The following is a 17,405-nucleotide window of genomic DNA, read 5'->3' on the forward strand; positions in this document are numbered from 1 at the left end:
TACAAATCTACAGAAAATACTCTAATTTTTCTGTTCTTCTTACTCATCAATAGGAGCGCACTACAGGCCTATCTCTCTCGATCTCATTTGGGTTCGGGAGATGGACTGATTTGTGGCTCAGAGTCAAGACTTAGGGAAGGAGTACCTCAACAGCCAGATGAAGGAAGTTATCTACTTCAAACGGAAACCTAACCAACATGATGATGACTCTAAGAGGCCTACTCAGCCCTGTGGACTGCAGAGAGGTGAGTTAATTTGGGAAATGCTGAGTAGTGTGCTGGCTCAAATAAATGTCAAACTCCTCTATTATGTGTTTTTGGTGGGGAAGCTGTAACTGAAGACAAACATGTGGTAATGCCACACTATCCGCATCACATAATGGACGCACTCAGCTAAGTGTTAAGACAGTTGTGAGACTTATCAGCCAGGTACATGCAGGTACTTGTCTGGGCTCCCACAAGACAGGGTGGAGGAGGCGGTCCATGGATGATGATGAAGAGGAGGGAGGCATCAATGGTGGATCCTGCCTATTGGTGGGGCTGGCGATGGTGCAGCTTGGATGGAGGCACTGGAGGCTAGCTGGAGGTACTGGGGTCAGCAGTACATGCCTCCTTTTCCTCCTCCCTCCAGAGCCACCAGGAAATATTCAGCCTGGATAGCCTCCATCCAGTGATGCCAGAGCCAGGCGGCTATCTCCTGCCATGATGGTGGACCAGCAAGAGTAGCTAAATAAATAAAGAAAAAAAGTAAAAAACACAAATTATAAATAATGCTCAGGGCAAACAAGTGTTTATACAGTGGCACAATAACAGAACATTGCTGGTCCCCAAGGGCCATTGGAATATTCAATGTGATTACTCACAGGGCCAAGTTTTCCCCACAAATGCATCACATAAAATACTGACTACAAGGGTATAAGCCAGAATACCAATACCTCCAAAATAAAGTTTTGTTTTTTTTTTGTTTAAAGGATTTCATAGTAAAATAAAAACTAAACAGACACTTTGGCCCTCATTCCGACCCTGGCGGTTTGAAACCGCCAGGGTGGAGGGCAACGGAAGCACCGCCAACAGGCTGGCGGTGCTTCCAGGGCTATTCTGACCGCGGCAGTAAAGCTGCGGTCAGAAAAGGGGAACCAGCGGTTTCCCGCCGGTTTCCCGCCGGTTTCCCGCCGGTTTCCCGCCGGTTTCCCGCCGGTTTCCCGCCGGTTTCCCGCCGGTTTTCCCCTGGCCCAGGGAATCCTCCATGGCGGCGCTGCTTGCAGCGCCGCCATGGGGATTCCGACCCCCTTCCCGCCAGCCGGTCCTGGCGGTAAAACCCGCCAGGAACAGGATGGCGGGAACGGGTGTCGTGGGGCCCCTGGGGGCCCCTGCACTGGCATGGGCAGTGCAGGGGCCCCCTAACAGGGCCCCACCATGATTTTCACTGTCTGCTATGCACCCGTCGCACCCCTGCAACTCCGCCGGCTCCATTCGGAGCCGGTTTCCTCGTTGCAGGGGCTTTCCCGCTGGGCCGGCGGGCGATCTTCTGGAGATCGCCCGCCGGCCCAGCGGGAAAGTCAAAATGACCCCTGCGGTCATTTGACTGCGGTGCGGTCTTTGGGCGGCGCCCGCCGCCCGCCGGACTCGGAATGAGCCCCTTTGTGTGTTAAAAGAAACATTATCTCTCATTAATGAGTAAGGCATGTATGCAGCACAATTAATGGTATTTGTGTTTTGCAACATAAATAAAGACATGCTAGCGTCAGGTCTGCCACTCTCTGTAGTCTGCAGCATGTTTTTGGGGCAGCTGTAATGAATAATTTATTATCTCACTTTAATTCCAATGGTCCTGTTCTTCTCCTCTCTGACTGCCTTTCAATTCTACCCTGACTCCTAAGGGGCAGATGAATAATAATAATAATAATAATGATAATAATAATAATAATACTAATAATACTACACTGCCCATGTCATGTAAAACAAGGATAACCTGTCTGCCTTAAGTAGACAGTGGAAAAATAATTACACTGCAGTACAGCGAAGGGAACAGGATAAATATTTCATTTGGCACATTCATCACAGATAATCCTATCCACAGAACTCTAAATCAGGCACTTAGTTCCACTTTACTCTGTGGCCGCACCCTCCATCACAAATTATTTTCAAAAAATACCTTCACTTGGCAGCCAGGAAAGTTACTCTACTGGAAGGTAAGCTAGAGGGATTAAGCTAGGTAGAGGTTTCGCTTTTGCTTTACAATAGTGCGGTGTCACTGATTATCCATCATGTGCAAAGCTTTTGCTTAGTCAGTCACTGTAGTTGACGAATCATGAAAAGGAAGAATTTGAACAGGAGTAAGTCATCCACCATGGAAGCCATAAAAAAATATATACATGAATCACTTGGCTATAAAAATGTGGCACATGCCAAGAATGTATTTTTCAATTTTTTTGGTATGTGGAACAGAACATAGGAAAGAATAATGGAGTGAGTACTAGTAGGAAGTGACTGAGTGGCCACTGGGAATCACACCTTGTTTTTGGTTTGTAAATGCATCGAAAATTTCATAATGCTGCATTAATTGAAGCAGACTCACATTGCACAACTAACAATGCAGTGTCGAATTGAACCATGCTGCAGTTAGGTTACGGGTGGCGAAATGCTATGGGCATGGAGTTGATGATGACGGGCGGGATAGCTACCTCACTTAACAAAGGCAGTATACTTGATTTGTCAATAAGCAAGCAGTGTGAGGCCACCACCACTTGTCCCTGCTACTGCTGGGACTCCTCCCCCTCCAATCCTTGGCCTCCTCCATTCCACTGGCACTGCCACTGGCCCCGGTACGGGTGATCTGTGCAGCTAGAAAAAAATTACACATTTTAGTTACCAGATTTGTCTCTTAAGCAATTATTATTTTGAACAAAGTACAACAGCAATACCACACTACAGTTTGGTTACCAGTATCTTCTATCAAAACTATCCGTTTGGGAGATTTGTTGGTTGGCATGTTAGAAAAGCCAGGTAGTCAAACCAACCAAAAGGTTTTCTCTTGTAATGGAGGGACAGAGCTATGGTGAGTCTTTGAAGCCAAATGAATGGGTGGAATGGTTAAAGGGAACAAATGGTCTTAGTTGGCAAATGCAATGGGATCTCAGTCATTACTTTCCTGGCATGCTCCATTGTCATGAAAACTGCTGGTATACTGTATAAATGAGTGGTAAAATTGGAGGGGAGGGGGTCCACTCTCTCATTTTGCCGGTTTTAAGGATAAGAAAGAGAACCTTCCCAACAAACATGTGGTGAATATATAATATCTGTCAAGTCTGTGCCACTCACCTGAAATCTAGGTTTTCACAGGAACGAAGAGCAAGACCCACACCTCTGTGGACTAAACCTTCACTGCTGAGGTTACAAGCAGTGGGCGAAGAGTCCTGAGGGGAAAGTGGTGGGGAATAGGGAGAGGCCAAGAAAGGGTATGAGACAACAGGTCCTGAGATGCCTCAATTCTGCAGTGCTCACTTGTGGGACGGTTTCTACCTTGACAGTGAAGAACCCTGGGCAAAAGACAGAAACAGTATTAACTTTGAGCATTAATTCCCCCTACTACCTTTCTTAACAAATGTTTAGACGATCAACCATTGACAAACTACACAGCAATAAATATCTTGCTCTGAAACTTTCAACAGATGAAGCAACAGTGTTCAAGTCATACAAAATTCTTATACAATGTTCTTGTCGCGCAATATTCAGTGCTCCTATTCCACGATATGCAGAATACTAAATGGGGTTAAAGTTCCTTAAGAGAGTAAGTATCAGTATTTAAGAACATTCCTAAACACCTATTTAAGCATAGATGTCTCTTGGGATTTTCAAAACAAAATAATATTCTGTATTGATATCAGTTTTAGATAAACAAAGTAATTCAGCAAGAAACAATGCCCAGGATTGTTATCAGTTTTCACCAGGCCGCTTTACTAAATTAGTTCCCACAGTTCGGCGTTGTTAATCTTTTTAGTATTGCCCCTACATAATGAACAACCCTTTTTAAGTTTGTATCTCTGTTTAGTCTTTTTAGGAAACAAGAAGGCTTGTATAGAGTCCAGCCAGTCTTTCACAGTAATGTAGTTATCACTAAATTTCACATCCCAAGGGTGCGGGGGTGCGGTAACATTCTTACTGTAACATGCTTCTATTCTATTTCTCTTTTTTCTTCTGTAAGAATTTTGTCACAAGAGGATTTGGTCCAAAGGAAGGCTGAGTCGAACCAGGAAACAGGAGCAGAGTCAGAAGACTGCAGACCAATTGGGAGCTGGAACCACACAGGTAAGGATATTGAAGCCAAGCAATTAAAGCGACTGCGGTGCAGTTTAAATAGAAAAGCTTTCATGTAGATTGGCATGGGGAAGTGAGTTATACTTTGCCCCAGGTGCTGGAACAGTTCTTCACAGCACATGAGGATGAGTCACAGCCAGCACGTTTGAAGGCATGTGAAGGGGTTTCTGAGTGTTTAGATTGGTCTGCTGTTCATCCTTGTTAAAACGTTTAAAGCAATAGTGCTATATAAACATCATGGGTCATAATTACAAGAATCTAAGGTTTCATTTGTAATACATGTGGATTAAACAAGAGTGTCTACTACAGAGCTGTGTAGGCCTTAACATCAATCATGAACACCTAGAGGGTTGCAAGTGGTGCAAGAAGAGCGCGTTGTAACAATAGCTTACTTGGACCTGCAATAGTCACAGTACCAAAAAATATGTTCTCCTAGTTTTACATTACCACAAGACATATAAGGGGAGAGAAATAGCTTACTAAAAGAGCAGACGAAACCTGCGGACAGGGAAGAGTCATCTACAGAAACAGGAAATATAGGAAAAAAGGGATAATGCAGGGATAACAAGAATTTAACAAACATTAGCTAGAGGAGTTGGAAAAAAAAGGAGACAGTATTAAAAAAAATAAAAGGCAAAATGATTTTACTAGTGGGGAGAGGTAAAAGTTACCTAGAAATAATAATAACAGGACCGGGGCTAGTAGAACCTTCTGCCGCAGCCCCGACGCTGGTGGGGGTGGTTCCTATCATCAGCCCTCTCATCCTGCTCCTGTGATGCCCTCCTGCCCTTGGGTGCTGATGTAAGAAATAAAGAAAATTAAAAAATAAAAGTTTAGTGGTACAGTTTATCTTGAGGCACTGAGTAGGTAGTGCCGAGCACCTGGCTAGCTCAAGCTGGATCAGATATTCTTTGTAATGTAAACTTAACTTACAGAGCAACATGCTATTTGGAGAAGAAAAAAAATAGAATTTTTAGAAAATAAAAAAATTATTATTACTCGCCAAGCCCGCAACCTCAACATCTAGCAGGTCCTGTTCATATTCAGTGATGTCCTCCCACAAGTGAGTCAGCTGCAATGTTGTGAGCTGCATCCTTGTGCAGTGGCACACGCACTGCTGCACTTTCCCTCACAGCAGCTGCTTCCACAGGATGTAACCTCTTCCAGGCCTGCTGCCAGCACAGAGGGGAGGAAGCGCTGGACCCAAAAAAACAGCACGGCTAACTTCGCCTCTGTAAAAATGGGGTGGGGTTGCACCCCTTAGCAGTGTCAGTGCCCACAGGACGTAGGGGTAATGGTGCTTGTTGCTCCTGGCTGGTGATCACCCATGGGGCTGGGTGAAAAAAAAAACAAGGACAACAACACAAAGCTGAAATAAGAACTAGGAAATAAAACACAAGGAACGAAAGGGAAATAAAAAAAATACAAAAAGACATGAAAAGGTAAAAAAAAGACAACAACAGAAAATACACACATAAAAAGACACACAATGATAACAAAATTGGATGAGTGGGATAGGAGGATTGGTGCAGATTTTAAAAGAAGGCCCTGTACCATGCACAGAACAGCAGAGAAAGCAAGTAGAACAAAACGGTTGTGCCCATGCGCACCACATGGTGCACTTCATGCTGATTTTCAGTATGAAATGGGGTATAGAATTAAAAAAACAGCACTAATAGTCGGACAAGTATATTTCTGCCCATTCACAGAGTTCAGCTGAATTTTGCAGAATTTTTTTGTAACTGTGGAATTTCGTGGAGCAAAACTCAGTGAGTTCCCCCTAGGCCTACCCTCATATTACCAAGCCTGAAACCAAGCTTTCCTTGAATTTCCCCACTCCCTACAAGCGTCCAGATCAGCATAATGGAGCACAAGTGTATACCTGCTTCATAAATTGTGTGTTAACCCTTTTTAGGTCTTGTGTAAGAAAACGCATGCTCTGTCACTTGCAAAACATATTCTTAGCTTATAGGGGCTTAGAGTCCAACCATTGCTTACCATTGGTTGGCTTGCTTCATCGTCACTCATTTCCCTGCATCTCCTTCATCAGCACATGCAGACTTCACTTCCTCTGTGTGTGTTTGTCCCTCCCCTGGAGCTTTTCCAAAGTACTGCTTTCTTATCGGTGCCCAGTGTCCATCCACTGCTTGCAAGCTTTAGGGGGTACTTGTTTTTAATTTAGTTGTAGCACTCCATAAGAGTATATCTGTTGCAGACGGCCTCCCTCCTCTTCCCTCTCACTCTGTTTTGTTGCTCCCTCGTTGTTGCCCCTTGTTGTTACTTGCTCTGTGTTTGTTGCTCCAGAACTTCTTGCCGCACTCTTGTTGCTTGCCCTGTTCTTGTTCTGTTGTCGCCCCATTGTTGCTTGCTCCATTGTGGTTTGCCCCATCCCCATCCTTCCTACTTTGTGCTTGCACCGTAACCTCTGCCCTCTTCTCTGCCCTACATTCTTGCTGTCCTCTCACCCCAAACACTCTGCGCTATTGCATGCCCCTCCACTCCAACCAGGAAAAATGAGCATTAGCCAAGCCAGTACATCTTGACTGCGCGTAAAATATTGATTTTCTCAATGTTTTTCCCCTTGTTGCATAGCAGTGCTACTGCTGTGCAGCATTGCTGAAAGTACAAAAAATGCCATGATGTGGTCAATGCATGCTGCGTCATTTCTCTCTTTTTTTTTTACTTTTAACCATGCTGCACAGTTGAGAGTGCCATCCATTATGCAGAGCACAATCACTGTAAAGTGCTTTTAAGATGTATCTACGATCTTAGATAAACAAAATACACAACTAGAATGTGTATAGGGAGGGAAAAGGGAGGGCCAATGCCCTATTAAGGAATTTTGGCCACATCCTGTCAACATACTACAAGTGAGGGTACGCTTGGGCCTGCTAAGTTTTAACATGATCGTTAAATGTTTCTTTAAATCTTTCCCAAGCTGTAGCTGCTAATGAAACTTCCTGTGGGCTATCACAAGTATCCAGATATTTCACAGGGTTTTGTTATGGTCTGCAATTTTTTACAACTCCCATTTTGCAGTCTGGGTGAGAGTAACCTACATCTGTACACAAAGAGTTTTCGAAAGCTAAATGATTTGATTGCAATCCTGGCATGGGCAGGAATCCATGGTCTTAATTGCTTGCATATCTGTTAAACTATTGAGTCTACAAAGAGGACTTTTGGTCTTGATAGAGCGGTCCGTACTAATAATTTTACCTGTGTTCGTACGCTCTTTAGGCCGATGAATCTTTTGACTAAGTGGGACTCTCTGTACTCTATATCGGTCAACTTCCTTTAATCAATAATTAATAACGAACATAAGCAATACCTTGATCAACATAACACTTGACAATTAATCCAGAATACATTTCGGCGAACCCTGACCTTTCAGTCAGGAATAACCACACCAGTTTATTCAAAGTTAGTGAATTTTATTTCCCTATATTAACAAAGCTAGCACAATATAGATGTGTCTCAACACCAAATGATAAACATATATGAACATTAATAGCTGTCCATAACGGCGAAACAAGTGCAATCTATGTAGCATTTGAATCACAAGGCATTCGATAATAGCAATGCAAATCACTAATACGATAATCTGTAACGAACTAATTGCATACATTTAGTCAGCATAACAAGATCTCAAATTGCATCGTGCGACATATGGAATCCTCGTCTATCCTCAAATTAGCATCGGCATGTGGGACTTCATGCAAAAACAATTTAGCAACATTAATTTAGAAAAACTCCTAACTAGGGCTCTTATCAAAATCAGCAGTTGGTTACCTAAGAGAAACACAATGCAATTTTACAATTTCCTTTCATATTTACCAATTACGATCAGCAATCAAGGAAGTCTTCGTCTCACAGGTACCGTTTCTCGATCAGCATGGGACGGGGCAAAAGGGGCAGGGGTGGACGGGGCAATTGCCTCACGGCGGCAAGGTAAAACTACTACTTCATGCAAGGGATTAAATCAAAGTTAAAGTCTCTAGGGCAAGAATCATCTAAAGTCTCTTTCTCTCGATTAGAGAAAGAATCAAAGTCTCTTTCAAAATGGCGTCGCAGCAAAGTGGGCCATAATAGCTGCAAAGTCTACAAAATGGCGGGATGTCCAATAATGGCTGAAATGGCTGGTAATGTCTACTTTCTTCTCGTGCACCTGGTTTTTATAGACAACAGTTCAAATCCAGTAGGGTCTTCCATTGGAGGGTTCATAGGTTAGCTTCAAATTGTCCAATCAAAAACGACAGTTCTCAAGCTTTTACTTAAGCATACATTATCCTTGGAGATGGGTACGCAAGTTGCAACATTTTATACCAATTAACTCACTTTCAGAGCTTCCATTGTCCGCACCTGCAGATCGACCTTGGAGTAAAGAGAAAATATGCCAGGCTGGCACGAAACCTTAAGATAAGCATGTGAACGGTCTCAGTGGAAAAGTACAGCTTCAAGCAAAAGTACACGTTTAATAGCACATTGGAAAATACGAGCATCTAAACCGTGAGACCAGGCCACTAGGCCGAAGCCTGCACTAAAGTAATGCTAAGCTAAAACATTTCAAACAAGCAAATCATAGCACACGTTTACGATTATGTCGGATTAGTGCAATTCTAATACACCACGTTATATAAAGCACGCTTATAAATGTTGGCAAACTACTCTGAGGGCACATTTTGTCCCCGTACAATCTTTATTAGTTCGGTTAAAGTCACACATGATTATTTCACACTACGTTTACGTGTTAATAAATGTAAAACCTTCATTTTCTGCTTCATCAATCCCTCCTCTGATGACTACTTGTCATCACACCAAACCATGCCCACAAATTTTATTCCATTAAAATTCTGTCAGTTCTCTTTTCCTTTTAGTTCCCCTAGTTTGCGCTTTGTATTCTTCTGCCATTCTTTTCATAATTTTCTCTTCTTTTCTTCTCTTAATTCTTTCCATAATCATTATTATTCCCCTTTTTATTCCCCAAATTCCAAATATGCAAATTATCACTATTAAAATTCCCTCTATTATTTTTAACAATATTCCATTCCAAATTCCCCCAATCCAATGTCCCACTGAAACAATACCTTTTCCAACCTTCTCCCACACTCCTGGTTCTTTCAATTCCTTCAAATCTGCACTCTCTTTTGTTAGATTAGCAAGCATAGTTTTAATTTTCACACTATTGTCTGGAATATAAGTACAACAGTGTCGTGCACCAAGCATTTTTGCAAACGCCACCATCCTTTGCTAAAAGAATGTTTAAAGCAAGCCTATTTTGAAGAGTCATAGCTCTTTCCGCTGCAAGTTCAGCATCTATCAGGAGTATAGCACCTGAAAACTTCGTCAACATGTTATCCACTATAGTAGACAACTTTCTTATTTTGATGGAATTCAACACGACTCCCAACGAAGGAATCATGGCTCCAAATATATCTCCTACCACAGCAGCTGCGGTCTCTCTTTTCTGGATACGATGGGATCCAGATGTCTTTTGAATCATCGATAGGTCATCCAGTTGATAAACCTTTGGGAACACTATACCCAAATAACATCTCCCCCACCATCCCTTTGGAAGACGATAATAGGCATTATACCCACAAATGTAATATATACCTGGAATGACAGGGTCAAGTCCGTCCATCATGAATGTCCATTTGGCCTTAAAGATAAACGTATGTTTACACTCACTCGCTCCTACAAAAATGTTGTCATAATAAGATTCACCTCGATATATACAAAATTTCCCTACATGCCAAGCATCTAAAGCTATTTTCCCTTGTGTCTTTATTGCAGCAAAATCATAATTATCTACTGAAGTCCTCTTATGTAGCTCCTTTTCTAATTTCGCATTCATTTGTCCCCTTCTATCATCTGTGCGATCTAAAAAGCTTATTTCTATTGCAGAGAGCGAGCAGGTAAGGTTTTCCCTATGAGCGTGAGCCGTTTCAAAAGGTTGCATTGGCTCGAAAAATTCCCTCATTATTTTAGCATCCCAATCTTTAGCAATCTGGCTTAGCTGCGCTATTATAGGAACATATGCAAAGGTAACATCATAATTTGAGTAAAAATACTGTATGTTAGTTTGACCATAAAACCTAGACATTACTATACTACATGTAATCCCGTATGTAAGAGGCATGTGGTGATATGTCACCCCTTCCTTCACTGATGTCGGTATCTGTGTACACACATAACAATCTTTTGCATCCATAGTCTCAACATATTCTGTTAGCAAGCGATAGAAAACGTTATACGAAAGCTCTTTCTTATCGTGCAAGAGCCTCTCATCCAATGCTAGTCTTTTCAATGCGGTTAGTTCGGTGACAGTAACAGGAGCAAGAGTAGAAGCATCAATTCTCTCATTCTCAGTCTTACCATGTATTCCAAGCACAATTGCCATTATTATTAGTACACATGCAATTATCAAGCCTATACACACATATTTACAATATTTCTTTCTATTGTTTTGCGTCATGATCTGTATAGAATCAGAGAGCTAGAAGCACTTGTAAATGAAACTATCTAGCAATTCAGTTACAAAGCTGAACGAGAACAATGTTCACACCGTCTTCTTCAGGAGGCCAGTCACTTATCGGTTAGCAGCATTTGTCTCAATTCGGCAATAACTCAGTCTTTATCAGTTCAGCAAGTCTCATCCGGTTTAGCAATGTCTCAGCTGGTTGTTTGTTTCACGTTATATTGTAGCAAGCAATATCATTTATTACCCTTTCAATCGACAGAGTCCATAAAACTTTTCTTTTCTATTGGTATCTCTTCTTCTTCTTCGTTCTCGATGCTTAGAGATACAAACTCGTCAGTCCAATCGTCATTGACTACATATGCCCATTCAGGACCGGAATATCTCCTGTTTGGTATCCTTTTCCTTTTCAATTTTGCTTCTCTTTTTGATTCTGCTTCGCTGGTACTTTCCTCTTTTGTCAAGTCTTTTTCTTCACTTGAGGATTGTTCCACAACAGTCACTTCCTTTCTTTTCTCTTTCACTTTTGGCCTTTCTCCGTCGTTCAAACTTTCTTTAGTCCTTTCTTTTATTGGTGAAATACTTAGTCTCCTCTTTGCACCGTGTCCATTTGATGGACCTGCGATCTTTTCTGAGGAAGCTTGAACCTTTTCGTTCTGTTCTGCCTCGTCCCCGCCTTCTGGGGAATCAATCACGTTCTCTTTTTCTTTTTCTATACCGTCTGCTTCTGGGAAAACCCTCCTCTGATCAGGCTCTCCTGCTTTTTCACCTTTTTCGAGCCCTTCGTCACCGTTACTTTCGTCAGGCTCTTTATCACTTTCAGCTGCTTCAGGTTCTTTGTCACCTTCAGCTGCTTCAGGCTCTTTGCTACCCTCAGCTGCTTCAGGTTCTTTGTCACCTTCAGCTGCTTCGTCGCTGTCTGAACTTTCTCCTTGGTCTCCCCCAAGCGAATTGGTCTCTTCGTCCTCAGAGAATATCTCCCTCTCTCCCGTTTCTGCCTGTTCGCTTTCAGTTCGGTTTTGCTCTGTCTCAGCACTCAGCACTGTTTTGTCAGGCACTGGCAGTTTTAGCGCTTCAACTTCCTCATCTGTGGGACACAACACCTTCTTTGTGTGACTGGCGTGAATCCAGTTGGGAACCCCCGCACACTTCACAGCGGTAGTTGTCGTCAGGATCACTTGGAAAGGGCCTTTCCAACGGGGTTCCAGACACGACTTTCTCACGTGCTTCTTTACCACGACCCAGTCACCTGCTCTCAGTGCGTGTCCTGGACCTTGGATCGGTGGCAAGGTGGTCGCTTCCACCTGGTGAGAGAAAGAGCGAACCACGTCAGCCAGACCCTTGCAGTAGTCTAACACCATATCATCTGTAATATTCAAAAGCGCGTTTGCGGGAACTGCAGGAAGTCTCATAGCCCTGCCCATGAGAATTTCGTGCGGAGACAATCCAGTCTTTCTATCAGGGGTGTTTCTCATTGACATTAGCACCAAGGGCAATGCGTCAGGCCATTTCAAATTTGTTGATGCACATATTTTCGCCATTCTTGATTTCAGTGTACCATTCATTTGCTCCACCAGTCCTGAGGCTTCAGGGCGATAGCTACAATGAAGTTTTTGCTCATTGTTCAGCGCTTCGCAAAGTAACTTTATCACCTCGTTATTGAAGTGACTTCCCCTATCTGATTCTAAAGAGATCGGGAATCCGAAACGTGGTATTAACTCTCTCAACAATAGCTTTGCAACTGTAAGGCTGTCATTTCTACGTGTGGGGTATGCCTCAATCCAATGACTAAAAATGCACACAATCACCAACACATACTTCAGACCTCCATGCACAGGCATCTCAATGAAGTCCATCTGCATACGACTAAAAGGCCCGCTTGCCCTACCAATGTGGCTCGCGTTCACAACTGTTCCCTTTCCTGGGTTCATCTGCTGGCAAGTGACACATCGATGGCAAACTGCTTCTGCAGCTTGACGAAATCTGGGGTTAAACCAATCAGTTTTGAACAATCTTATCATGGCATCTCTCCCTAGGTGAGCCTGCCCATGATAGAACCGCGCAAGCTGTGATAAGAGACTGTTTGGCAAAACAAATTTTCCCTCATTTGAAACCCATAACTCGTCTGGTCTCTTTATACATTGTGATTTAATCCAGGAATCTCTTTCATCCTCCCTGACATTATTTTGTAATGCTTTTAATTCATCTATTGTATCTACGACCTTCAAGGCAAATGCTTCAGCTGGTTCTAGTTCTGGCTCACTTATTGAATTCCATTCGTCCCTAAGTAATATACAGTTCAAGGCACAAAATCTCGCGACTTGATCCGCATATGGTCATTTTCATCAAGCTTAGTATCCTTAATGTCCGGTCGAGGTTTTGTGCAAAATTCAGTCACCTGAAGGCAGTCATGCTCGACGTCTTCAGCGTTCTCAATTTCGGCATTTTTTCCAGGGAGCAAGGTTGCTGGATTCAACGTAGTGCACCTTCTCAGCTGCACATTCGGTGAGCCCAGAATTATCGTTTCATACCTTGTGAGTCTAGCTCCAGTCATGTGCTGCGTTCGGGAGCGGGTCAAAAGTATCTCAACTGAATGAGGGACCATGACTGTTACTGGGTGTCCCATCACTATGCCTTCACTCTGAGTGAGGCTGATACCAACTGCTGCTACGGCGCGCAAACACCCTGGAAGTGCTGCTGCGACCGGATCCAAAGTAGCTGAAAAATACGCTACTGGTCTGTTTACGCCACCATGGGCTTGAGTCAAGACAGACAAAGAACATGCATCACGTTCATGACAAAACAATGTGAAAGGCTTTGTGTAGTCAGGCATACCTAAAGCTGGAGCCCTGCACATGCATTCTTTCAGTTCAACAAAAGCATCCATCTCATCTCCCTTCAGCTCAATTTGATCCAAGGCATCCTTCTGGGTCAATTTCAGTAAAGGCTTTGCTAGAGTCGAGAAGTTGGGAATCCACTGGCGACAATAACCCACCATTCCCAAAAACTTCCTCACCTCCCTCCTTGTCTTTGGTGGACTCATTTGAAGTACGCTTGTTATTCTTTCCTTCATTATTCTCCGTGACCCTTTCTCTATCTGGTGACCCAAGTATTTCACTTTCTTCTGACAGAACTGCAATTTGGAAGGAGACACATTATGTCCATTCCTTCCCAAATGATTCAACAGAGCAATGGTATCGGCTGTGCAGCCACTTTCTGTCTTTGATGCAACCAGTAAGTCATCAATGTACTGTACTAGGGTTGACTCGAATGGCAATTCTAATGCTTCCAAATCTTTCTTTAGAATCTGATTGAAGATTGACGGTGACTCAGAAAACCCTTGAGGAATTCGACACCAACTGTACACTCTGTCTAGGAATTTGAAACAAAAGAGAAATTGGCTGTCCTCATGAAGAGGCACAGAGAAGAATGCTTGTGACAAATCGATGACTGAGAACCACTCAGCATCGCAAGGGACCTGGAACATTATCACAGCTGGATTCGGTACTACTGGGCAGCATTTGACTATGATGTCATTTATTTTCCTCAAGTCCTGCACGAGTCGGACCTTTCCACTCGGCTTTATTAGTCCCATTATTGGTGAATTACATGGACTGCTTAACACTTCTTTCAGTACTCCCTGTTTTACAAATTCGTCAATGAGTTGGGCAACTTTCATGAGGGTGTCTTGTGCCATGTGGTATTGTGGGGTCTGGGGAAAGATTGCATTGGGCTTTACAGTCACTTTCACTGGTTCCACTCCTTTCATCAATCCCACCTCTTTCCCTGTCATATCCCACACTTCCCTTCCGACTGTTTCCAGTAATTCAGCGGGAATATCTTCTTCAGTTATCATCGGGAAGAGACAAATCAGAGGATACTCTTCATCGACAGTTTCCATCTCATCCCCCTCTGCACTGTCCTCTTCCTCCCCATCACTGCTCGTCTGGATTGTTATTCCTTCGTTCGAACACATGATCGAACATCCCAATTTGCACAATAGGTCTCTCCCTAACAGTGCTATCGGGCTTGAGTCACATACCACAAACTGATGCACCCCTTGATAGTTACCGATGCTGACTGGTACCAGATCTGTAATTGGGTTCGTCAGGTGCCTGTTTGCTACTCCTACTACTTGAACTGTCCTCCCTGAGAGTGGCAAATTTGGTACTTCACTGCTCTTAACAGTTGAACGTGTGGCTCCTGTGTCAACTAAGAATGAAACCCGATGACCCATTACTCTTCCCTCTACGTACGGACCCTTTTGATCAACTTCCAAGGATGCTGCAAGCACACAATCTCCTTCTTCTTCTGAACTTTCACTCTCCCATACATTGTTTATTCCACTCTCACTGTGTAATGGGAACTGTTGTACGGTGCCATTTGTACTCATTACCTGACCCGAGACCTGTGGAGGAACCATCACTTGCTGCTGACTCATTGGTGCCAAAGGTATTTGCATTTGCTGATTAGGTACCATGGGTAACTGCTGTTGCATTGGCTGCATTTGCGTAATCTGCATACGAGGCATCTGCATCTGCTGCGGCTGCATAGGTTGTAATCCCTGCAACTGATTTACGGTCTGAAAATTTGGGTTTGGACCTCTCATTTTCGGTCCCCTCATTGTCTGAAATGCATTGACATCATTGTTTTGCTGACCAACACCTGCACCTGCACCTTCCTGCACCACCATCGGGCACTCGCGTTTCCAATGACCGACAATTCCGCACACGTGACACAGCATCACCTTCTTCATTGCCTGCACACCCGTCACAACAGTGTTTAAATCCGGACCATTATTCACAAAACCTCCTCTGCCTCTGCCTCTGGCCTGTGGCTGAAACGCCATATTTCCCTGCAACTGCGGCTGCGGTTGCGGTACCTGTTGTTGGAACCCTTGCAACCCTTGCAGACCTTGCAAACCTTGCAAACCTGTTTGAGCTGCCTTAAGCAGCATCATCATCACCTTCTCTTTCAGCTTCTTCTGTTTCACCTCAATTTCGTCGCTACAGTATTTCGCATAGTTCAAGACTTCGTCAATCGGTTTAGACTGCCAGCAAATCAAATGCGACTTTATCATCTGACTTATCTCTGGCCTCAGCCCTTCCACAAATCTAAACACAAAATGGAGCATGTCCTTTGCCTCTATTGTTTCCGTGCCACTGTAGTTCTTAAACGCCTTCAACAACCTCTCATAGTAACTATGAATCGATTCTTTAGCCTCTTGGGCAGTTCGATCAATCTTCTGCCAATCCACATTTTTCGCGGCAACCTTCGTCTTCAAATGCTCAATCACCTTATAGTACAAGCTCATCACCATAGGTGATGGTGCACCCGTCTCCCTCTGGTTCACTTGTCGGCCAACCTACAGCTCTTTTGCAATCCTCCCACAAATCTGCCGGAACCACAATCTCAAAGAGAGTATTCAGGTCTTCCCCAAGACATTTTGCAAGCTTCACAAACCTGTCAGTCTGCTGATACCATTCAATCGGTTTCTCTCTCAGTTTGGGAAAATCATCCGTAAAAGACTGAATGTCACTTCTGTGCCATGGTACATGTATTAATTTTCCCCCTGCTGTCTCCCTCATTGGTAACATAGTTACTGTATCACTGCTCTGTGGTCTTTTCTCATTGTGCTCTGTAGCGCTGTCCCTCCTCTTTTCCTTTCTCTTTACCCACCTGCTTTCCCACTTGTCTAAACACCTCCACACTTGTGCACTCTGCAACAATTCTCTAAGGTGTGCCTTCATGCCTGCTGACCTCATGTGTTCAAAATCTGTGGTCCCAAAATCCAACCTGTAGCTCCTGCTCAAGTGTTTTGTCTTGTCTATGTCAACTCCGTTTTTGTCAGCTATTTCCTGCAAGCTTTTATGTACCTTGTTCACTTCCTTCGTAATCTTTGGACATAGATACCTCAGATCCTCTTCCGAGTAGGACTCTAACCTATTCACACCCATAGTCCCTTCCACCAATTCTTGTGCTTCCATGTTTAACCTCATCCTATTCAGATAATCTTCTCCTTTCCCACTGGCTGAGCCCTGGGTGGAATTCAAACTGTTGAACCACTGTGTCAGCTGTTGCGCATTCACCCCCATCAGTGTAGCGTTCACATCGACTGCCATTGATGGTTGCGGCAACTTTTCAGTGTTCGATGTTAGAGGTATTATCAGGGGGGGGCTCGACCTCACCAGTGTTGACTGAGCACACATGGGACTAAACTCCATCAAGGACCCAGATCCATTTGGCTGAGCCGCTATCGGAGTTATCCCTGGAGTGTTTTCTATGCACCTCCTTTCGGTCCCATTCTGCAGCATTGATCCCTGACCGCTCAGACCTAAGTTAGGCTGACTATACAAAGGTACCGGTGGACCTACAGTAATGGGTAGTGATATCGCATCTGGGTTTTGTCCATTTCCCATGTTCTGAGGCATGTTCATTCCCACACCATGGGTCATCATTGCCGGCATGCCCATCTGACTCCCCGTCATTTGAGCATGTGCGTTTCCCCCCTGCATCTGCTTTTGGGGCATCAAAAACTGAGTTGATTCAGCTTGTGCCAATGTCTGGTTGTGACCATTCTGTACTCCCCTTACGGTTTGTTCTAGAATCAT

Source organism: Pleurodeles waltl, chromosome 12 (genome assembly GCF_031143425.1).
Source record: "Pleurodeles waltl isolate 20211129_DDA chromosome 12, aPleWal1.hap1.20221129, whole genome shotgun sequence".
Lineage (NCBI taxonomy): Eukaryota > Metazoa > Chordata > Amphibia > Caudata > Salamandridae > Pleurodeles > Pleurodeles waltl.